Source organism: Leiobunum rupestre, chromosome 2 (assembly GCF_980474605.1).
Source record: "Leiobunum rupestre chromosome 2, qqLeiRupe1.1.hap1, whole genome shotgun sequence".
NCBI lineage: Eukaryota > Metazoa > Arthropoda > Arachnida > Opiliones > Sclerosomatidae > Leiobunum > Leiobunum rupestre.
This window is the reverse complement of record NC_143385.1, coordinates 77,608,904-77,619,938: the sequence shown is the minus strand read 5'-3', so window position 1 is coordinate 77,619,938 and position 11,035 is coordinate 77,608,904.

Genomic DNA, 11,035 nt, shown 5'->3' with positions numbered 1-11,035 from the left:
TTATATTTAATTAAATATTTATAAATTATATTAATCTTATATTTAATTAAATATTTATAAATTTTATTAATCTTATATTTAATTAAATATTTATAAATTATATTAAGCTTATATTTTATTAAATATTTATAAATTATATTAATCTTATACTAAATTAAATATTTATAAATTATATTAATCTTATATTTAATTAAATATTTATAAATTATATTAATCTTATATTTAATTAAATATTTATAAATTATATTAATCTTATACTAAATTAAATATTTATAAATTATATTAATCTTATATTTAATTAAATATTTATAAATTATATTAATCTTATATTTAATTAAATATTTATAAATTATATTAATCTAATAGTAAATTTAATATTTATAAATTATATTAATCTTATATTTAATTAAATATTTATAAATTATATTAATCTTATATTTAATTAAATATTTATAAATTATATTAATCTTATATTTAATTAAATATTTATAAATTATATTAATCTTATATTTAATTAAATATTTATAAATTATATTAATCTTATATTTAATTAAATATTTATAAATTATAAATTATATTAATCTTATATTTAATTAAATATTTATAAATTATAAATTATATTAATCTTATATTTAATTAAATATTTATAAATAATATTAATCTTATATTTAATTAAATATTTATAAATTATATTAATCTTATATTTAATTAAATATTTATAAATTATATTAAGCTTATATTTAATTAAATATTTATAAATTATATTAATCTTATATTTAATTAAATATTTATAAATTATATTAATCTTATATTTAATTAAATATTTATAAATTATATTAATCTTATATTTAATTAAATATTTATAAATAATATTAATCTTATATTTAATTAAATATTTATAAATTATATTAATCTTATATTTAATTAAATATTTATAAATTATATTAATCTTATATTTAATTAAATATTTATAAAGTATATTAATCTTATATTTAATTAAATATTTATAAATTATATTAATCTTATATTTAATTAAATATTTATAAATTTTATTTATCTTATATTTAATTAAATATTTATAAATTATATTAAGCTTATATTTTATTAAATATTTATAAATTATATTAAGCTTATATTTAATTAAATATTTATAAATTATATTAATCTTATATTTAATTAAATATTTATAAATTATATTAATCTTATATTTAATTAAATATTTATAAATTATATTAATCTTATATTTAATTAAATATTTATAAATTATATTAATCTTATATTTAATTAAATATTTATAAATTATAAATTATATTAATCTTATATTTAATAAAATATTTATAAATTATATTAATCTTATATTTAATTAAATATTAATAAATTATATTAAGCTTATATTTTATTAAATATTTATAAATTATATTTAGCTTATATTTTATTAAATATTTATAAATTATATTAAGCTTATATTTTATTAAATATTTATAAATTATAAATTATATTAATCTTATATTTAATTAAATATTTATAAATTATATTAAGCTTATATTTAATTAAATATTTATAAATTATATTAATCTTATATTTAATTAAATATTTATAAATTATATTAATCTTATATTTAATTAAATATTTATAAATTATATTAATCTAATATTTAATTAAATATTTATAAATAATATTAATCTTATATTTAATTAAATATTTATAAATTATATTAATCTTATATTTAATTAAATATTTATAAATTATATTAATCTTATATTTAATTAAATATTTATAAATTATATTAATCTTATATTTAATTAAATATTTATAAATTATATTAATCTTATATTTAATTAAATATTTATAAATTTTATTAATCTTATATTTAATTAAATATTTATAAATTATATTAAGCTTATATTTAATTAAATATAATATAAATTATAAATTATATTAATCTTATATTTAATTAAATATTTATAAATTATAAATTATATTAATCTTATATTTATTAAATATTTATAAATTATATTAATCTTATATTTAATTAAATATTTATAAATTATATTAATCTTATATTTAATTAAATATTTATAAATTATAAATTATATTAATCTTACATTTAATTAAATATTTATAAATTATATTAATCTTATATTTAATTAAATATTTATAAATTATAAATTATATTAATCTTATATTTAATTAAATATTTATAAATTATAAATTATATTAATCTTGTATTTAATAAAATATTTAGAAATTATAAATTATATTAATCTTATATTTAATTAAATATTTATAAATTATAAATTATATTAATCTTATATTTAATAAAATATTTATAAATTATATTAATCTTATTTTTAATTAAATATTTATAAATTATAAATTATATTAATCTTATATTTAATAAAATATTTATAAATTATATTAATCTTATTTTTAATTAAATATTTATAAATTATATTAATCATATATTTAATTAAATATTTATAAATCATATTAATCTTATATTTAATTAAATATTTATAAATTATATTAATCTTATATTTAATAAAATATTTATAAATTATATTAATCTTATATTTAATTAAATATTTATAAATTATATTAATCTTATATTTAATTAAATATTTATAAATTATATTAATCTTATATTTAATTAAATATTTATAAATTATATTAATCTTATATTTAATTAAATATTTATAAATTATATTAATCTTATATTTAATTAATTATTTATAAATTATATTAATCTTATATTTAATTAAATATTTTTAAATGATATTAATCTTATATTTAATTAAATATTTATAAATTATATTAATCTTATATTTAATTAAATATTTATAAATTATATTAATCTTATATTTAATTAAATATTTATAAATTAGATTAATCTTATATTTAATTAAATATTTATAAACTATATTAATCTTATATTTAATTAAATATTTATAAATTTTATTAATCTTATATTTAATGAAATATTTATAAATTATATTAATCTTATATTTAATGAAATATTTATAAACTATATTAATCTTATATTTAATTAAATATTTATAAATTATATTAAGCTTATATTTAATTAAATATTTATAAATTATATTAAGCTTATATTTAATTAAATATTTATAAATTATATTAATCTTATATTTAATTAAATATTTATAAATTATATTAATCTTATATTTAATTAAATATTTATAAATTATATTAATCTTATATTTAATTAAATATTTATAAATTATATTAATCTTATATTTAATTAAATATTTATAAATTATAAATTATATTAATCTTATATTTAATAAAATATTTATAAATTATATTAATCTTATATTTAATTAAATATTAATAAATTATATTAAGCTTATATTTTATTAAATATTTATAAATTATGTTTAGCTTATATTTTATTAAATATTTATAAATTATATTAAGCTTATATTTTATTAAATATTTATAAATTATAAATTATATTAATCTTATATTTAATTAAATATTTATAAATTATATTAAGCTTATATTTAATTAAATATTTATAAATTATATTAATCTTATATTTAATTAAATATTTATAAATTATATTAATCTTATATTTAATTAAATATTTATAAATTATATTAATCTAATATTTAATTAAATATTTATAAATAATATTAATCTTATATTTAATTAAATATTTATAAATTATATTAATCTTATATTTAATTAAATATTTATAAATTATATTAATCTTATATTTAATTAAATATTTATAAATTATATTAATCTTATATTTAATTAAATATTTATAAATTATATTAATCTTATATTTAATTAAATATTTATAAATTTTATTAATCTTATATTTAATTAAATATTTATAAATTATATTAAGCTTATATTTAATTAAATATAATATAAATTATAAATTATATTAATCTTATATTTAATTAAATATTTATAAATTATAAATTATATTAATCTTATATTTAATTAAATATTTATAAATTATATTAATCTTATATTTAATTAAATATTTATAAATTATATTAATCTTATATTTAATTAAATATTTATAAATTATAAATTATATTAATCTTATATTTAATTAAATATTTATAAATTATATTAATCTTATATTTAATTAAATATTTATAAATTATAAATTATATTAATCTTATATTTAATTAAATATTTATAAATTATAAATTATATTAATCTTGTATTTAATAAAATATTTAGAAATTATAAATTATATTAATCTTATATTTAATTAAATATTTATAAATTATAAATTATATTAATCTTATATTTAATAAAATATTTATAAATTATATTAATCTTATTTTTAATTAAATATTTATAAATTATAAATTATATTAATCTTATATTTAATAAAATATTTATAAATTATATTAATCTTATTTTTAATTAAATATTTATAAATTATATTAATCATATATTTAATTAAATATTTATAAATCATATTAATCTTATATTTAATTAAATATTTATAAATTATATTAATCTTATATTTAATTAAATATTTATAAATTATATTAATCTTATATTTAATTAAATATTTATAAATTATATTAATCTTATATTTAATTAAATATTTATAAATTATATTAATCTTATATTTAATTAAATATTTATAAATTATATTAATCTTATATTTAATTAAATATTTTTAAATTATATTAATCTTATATTTAATTAATTATTTATAAATTATATTAATCTTATATTTAATTAAATATTTTTAAATGATATTAATCTTATATTTAATTAAATATTTATAAATTATATTAATCTTATATTTAATTAAATATTTATAAATTATATTAATCTTATATTTAATTAAATATTTATAAATTAGATTAATCTTATATTTAATTAAATATTTATAAACTATATTAATCTTATATTTAATTAAATATTTATAAATTTTATTAATCTTATATTTAATGAAATATTTATAAATTATATTAATCTTATATTTAATGAAATATTTATAAACTATATTAATCTTATATTTAATTAAATATTTATAAATTATATTAAGCTTATATTTAATTAAATATTTATAAATTATATTAATCTTATATTTAATTAAATATTTATAAATTATATTAATCTTATATTTAATTAAATATTTATAAATTATATTAATCTTATATTAAATTAAATATTTATAAATTATGTTAAGCTTATATTTTATTAAATATTTATAAATTATATTAAGCTTATATTTTATTAAATATTTATAAATTATAAATTATATTAATCTTATATTTAATTAAATATTTATAAATTATATTAATCTTATATTTAATTAAATATTTATAAATTATATTAATCTTATATTTAATTAAATATTTATAAATTATATTAATCTTATATTAAATTAAATATTTATAAATTATATTAATCTTATATTTAATTAAATATTTATAAATTATATTAATCTTATATTTAATTAAATATTTATAAATTATATTATCTTATATTTAATTAAATATTTATAAATTATATTAATCTTATATTTAATTAAATATTTATAAATTATATTAATCTTATATTTAATTAAATATTTATAAATTATATTAATCTTATATTTAATTAAATATTTATAAATTATATTAATCTTATATTTAATTAAATATTTATAAATTATATTATCTTATATTTAATTAAATATTTATAAATTATATTAATCTTATATTTAATTAAATATTTATAAATTATATTAATCTTATATGTAATTAAATATTTATAAATTATATTAATCTTATATTTAATTAAAAATTTATAAATTATATTAATCTTATATTTAATTAAATATTTATAAATTATATTAATCTTATATTTAATTAAATATTTATAAATTATATTAATCTTATATTTAATTAAATATTTATAAATTTTATTAATCTTATATTTAATTAAATATTTATAAATTATATTAAGCTTATATTTTATTAAATATTTATAAATTATATTAATCTTATATTTAATTAAATATATATAAATTTAATTAATCTTATATTTAATTAAATATTTATAAATTATATTAAGCTTATATTTTATTAAATATTTATAAATTATATTAAGCTTATATTTAATTAAATATTTATAAATTATATTAATCTTATATTTAATTAAATATTTATAAATTATATTAAGCTTATATTTAATTAAATATTTATAAATTATATTGATCTTATATTTAATTAAATATTTATAAATTATATTAATCTTATATTTAATTAAATATTTATAAATTATATTAATCTTATATAATTAAATATTTATAAATTATATTAATCTTATATTTAATTAAATATTTATAAATTATATTAATCTTATATTTAATTAAATATTTATAAATTATATTAATCTTATATTTAATTAAATATTTATAAATTATATTAATCTTATATTTAATTAAATATTTATAAATTATATTAAGCTTATATATTATTAAATATTTATAAATTATATTAAGCTTATATTTAATTAAATATTTATAAATTATATTAAGCTTATATTTAATTAAATATTTATAAATTATACTAAGCTTATATTTTATTAAATATTTATAAATTATATTAAGCTTATATTTTATTAAATATTTATAAATTATAAATTATATTAATCTTATATTTAATTAAATATTTATAAATTATATTAATCTTATATTTAATTAAATATTTATAAATTATATTAATCTTATATTTAATTAAATATTTATAAATTATATTAATCTTATATTTAATTAAATATTTATAAATTATATTAATCTTATATTAAATTAAATATTTATAAATTATATTAATCTCATATTTAATTAAATATTTATAAATTATATTAATCTTATATTTAATTAAATATTTATAAATTATATTATCTTATATTTAATTAAATATTTATAAATTATATTAATCTTTTATTTAATTAAATATTTATAAATTATATTAATCTTATATTTAATTAAATATTTATAAATTATATTAATCTTATATTTAATTAAATATTTATAAATTATATTAATCTTATATTTAATTAAATATTTATAAATCTTATATTTAATTAAATATTTATAAATTATATTAATCTTATATTTAATTAAATATTTATAAATTATATTAATCTTATATTTAATTAAATATTTATAGATTATATTAATCGTATATTTAATTAAATATTTATAAATTATATTAATCTTATATTTAATTAAATATTTATAAATTATATTAATCTTATATTTAATAAAATATTAATAAATAATATTAATCTTATATTTAATTTAATATTTATAAATTATATTAATCTTATATTTAATTAACTATTTATAAATTATATTAATCTTATATTAAATTAAAAATTTATAAATTATATTAATCTTATATTTAATTAAATATTTATAAATTATATTAATCTTATATTTAATTTAATATTTATAAATTTTATTAATCTTATATTTAATTAAATATTTATAAATAATATTAATCTTATATTTAATTAAATATTTATAAATTATATTAATCTTATATTTAATTAAATATTTATAAATTATATTAATCTTATATTTTATTAAATATTTATAAATTATATTAAGCTTATATTTTATTAAATATTTATAATGTATATTAAGCTTATATTTTATTAAATATTTATAAATTATAAATTATATTAATCTTATATTTAATTAAATATTTATAAATTATATTAATCTTATATTTAATTAAATATTTATAAATTAAATTAATCTTATATTTAATTAAATATTTATAAATTATATTAATCTTATATTTAATAAAATATTTATAGATTATATTAATCTTATATTTAATTAAATATTTATAGATTATATTAATCTTATATTTAATTAAATATTTATAAATTATATTAATCTTATATTTAATTAAATATTTATAAATTATATTATTCTTATATTTAATTAAATATTTATAAATTATATTAGTCTTATTTTTAATTAAATATTTATAAATTATATTAATCATATATTTAATTAAATATTTATAAATCATATTAATCTTATATTTAATTAAATATTTATAAATTATATTAATCTTATATTTAATTAAATATTTATAAATTATATTAATCTTATATTTAATTAAATATTTATAAATTATATTAATCTTATATTTTATTAAATATTTATAAATTATATTAAGCTTATATTTTATTAAATATTTATAAATTATAAATTATATTAATCTTATATTTAATTAAATATTTATAAATTATATTAATCTTATATATAATTAAATATTTATAAATTATATTAATCTTATATTTAATTAAATATTTATAAATTATATTAATCTTATATTTAATTAAATATTTATAAATTATATTAATCTTATATTTAATTAAATATTTATAGATTATATTAATCTTATATTTAATTAAATATTTATAAATTATATTAATCTTATATTTAATTAAATATTTATAAATTATATTATTCTTATATTTAATTAAATATTTATAAATAATATTAATCTTATATTTAATTAAATATTAATAAATTATATTAATCTTATATTTAATTAAATATTTATAAATTATATTAATCTTATATTTAATTAAATATATATAAATTATATCAATCTTATATTTAATTAAATATTTATAAATTTTATTAATCTTATATTTAATTAAATATTTATAAATTAGATTAATCTTATATTTAATTAAATATTTATAAACTATATTAATCTTATATTTAATTAAATATTTATGAATTTTATTAATCTTATATTTAATTAAATATAATATAAATTATAAATTATATTAATCTTATATTTAATTAAATATTTATAAATTATAAATTATATTAATCTTATATTTAATTAAATATTTATAAATTATAAATTATATTAATCTTATATTTAATTAAATATTTATAAATTATATTAATCTTATATTTAATTAAATATTTATAAATTATATTAATCTTATATTTAATTAAATATTTATAAATTATAAATTATATTAATCTTATATTTAATTAAATATTTATAAATTATATTAATCTTATATTTAATTAAATATTTATAAATTATATTAATCTTATATTTAATTAAATATTTATAAATTATAAATTATATTAATCTTATATTTAATTAAATATTTATAAATTATAAATTATATTAATCTTGTATTTAATAAAATATTTATAAATTATAAATTATATTAATCTTATATTTAATTAAATATTTATAAATTATAAATTATATTAATCTTATATTTATTAAAATATTTATAAATTATATTAATCTTATTTTTAATTAAATATTTATAAATTATAAATTATATTAATCTTATATTTAATAAAATATTTATAAATTATATTAATCATATATTTAATTAAATATTTATAAATCATATTAATCTTATATTTAATTAAATATTTATAAATTATATTAATCTTATATTTAATTAAATATTTATAAATTATATTAATCTTATATTTAATTAAATATTTATAAATTATATTAATCTTATATTTAATTAAATATTTATAAATTATATTAATCTTATATTTAATTAAATATTTATAAATTATATTAATCTTATATTTAATTAAATATTTATAAATTATATTAATCTTATATTTAATTAATTATTTATAAATTATATTAATCTTATATTTAATTAAATATTTTTAAATGATATTAATCTTATATTTAATTAAATATTTATAAATTATATTAATCTTATATTTAATTAAATATTTATAAATTATATTAATCTTATATTTAATTAAATATTTATAAATTAGATTAATCTTATATTTAATTAAATATTTATAAACTATATTAATCTTATATTTAATTAAATATTTATAAATTTTATTAATCTTATATTTAATGAAATATTTATAAATTATATTAATCTTATATTTAATGAAATATTTATAAACTATATTAATCTTATATTTAATTAAATATTTATAAATTATATTAAGCTTATATTTAATTAAATATTTATAAATTATATTAATCTTATATTTAATTAAATATTTATAAATTATATTAATCTTATATTTAATTAAATATTTATAAATTATATTAATCTTATATTAAATTAAATATTTATAAATTATGTTAAGCTTATATTTTATTAAATATTTATAAATTATATTAAGCTTATATTTTATTAAATATTTATAAATTATAAATTATATTAATCTTATATTTAATTAAATATTTATAAATTATATTAATCTTATATTTAATTAAATATTTATAAATTATATTAATCTTATATTTAATTAAATATTTATAAATTATATTAATCTTATATTTAATTAAATATTTATAAATTATATTATCTTATATTTAATTAAATATTTATAAATTATATTAATCTTATATTTAATTAAATATTTATAAATTATATTAATCTTATATTTAATTAAATATTTATAAATTATATTAATCTTATATTTAATTAAAAATTTATAAATTATATTAATCTTATATTTAATTAAATATTTATAAATTATATTTATCTTATATTTAATTAAATATTTATAAATTATATTAATCTTATATTTAATTAAATATTTATAAATTTTATTAATCTTATATTTAATTAAATATTTATAAATTATATTAAGCTTATATTTTATTAAATATTTATAAATTATATTAATCTTATATTTAATTAAATATATATAAATTTAATTAATCTTATATTTAATTAAATATTTATAAATTATATTAAGCTTATATTTTATTAAATATTTATAAATTATATTAAGCTTATATTTAATTAAATATTTATAAATTATATTAATCTTATATTTAATTAAATATTTATAAATTATATTAAGCTTATATTTAATTAAATATTTATAAATTATATTGATCTTATATTTAATTAAATATTTATAAATTATATTAATCTTATATTTAATTAAATATTTATAAATTATATTAATCTTATATTTAATTAAATATTTATAAATTATATTAATCTTATATTTAATTAAATATTTATAAATTATATT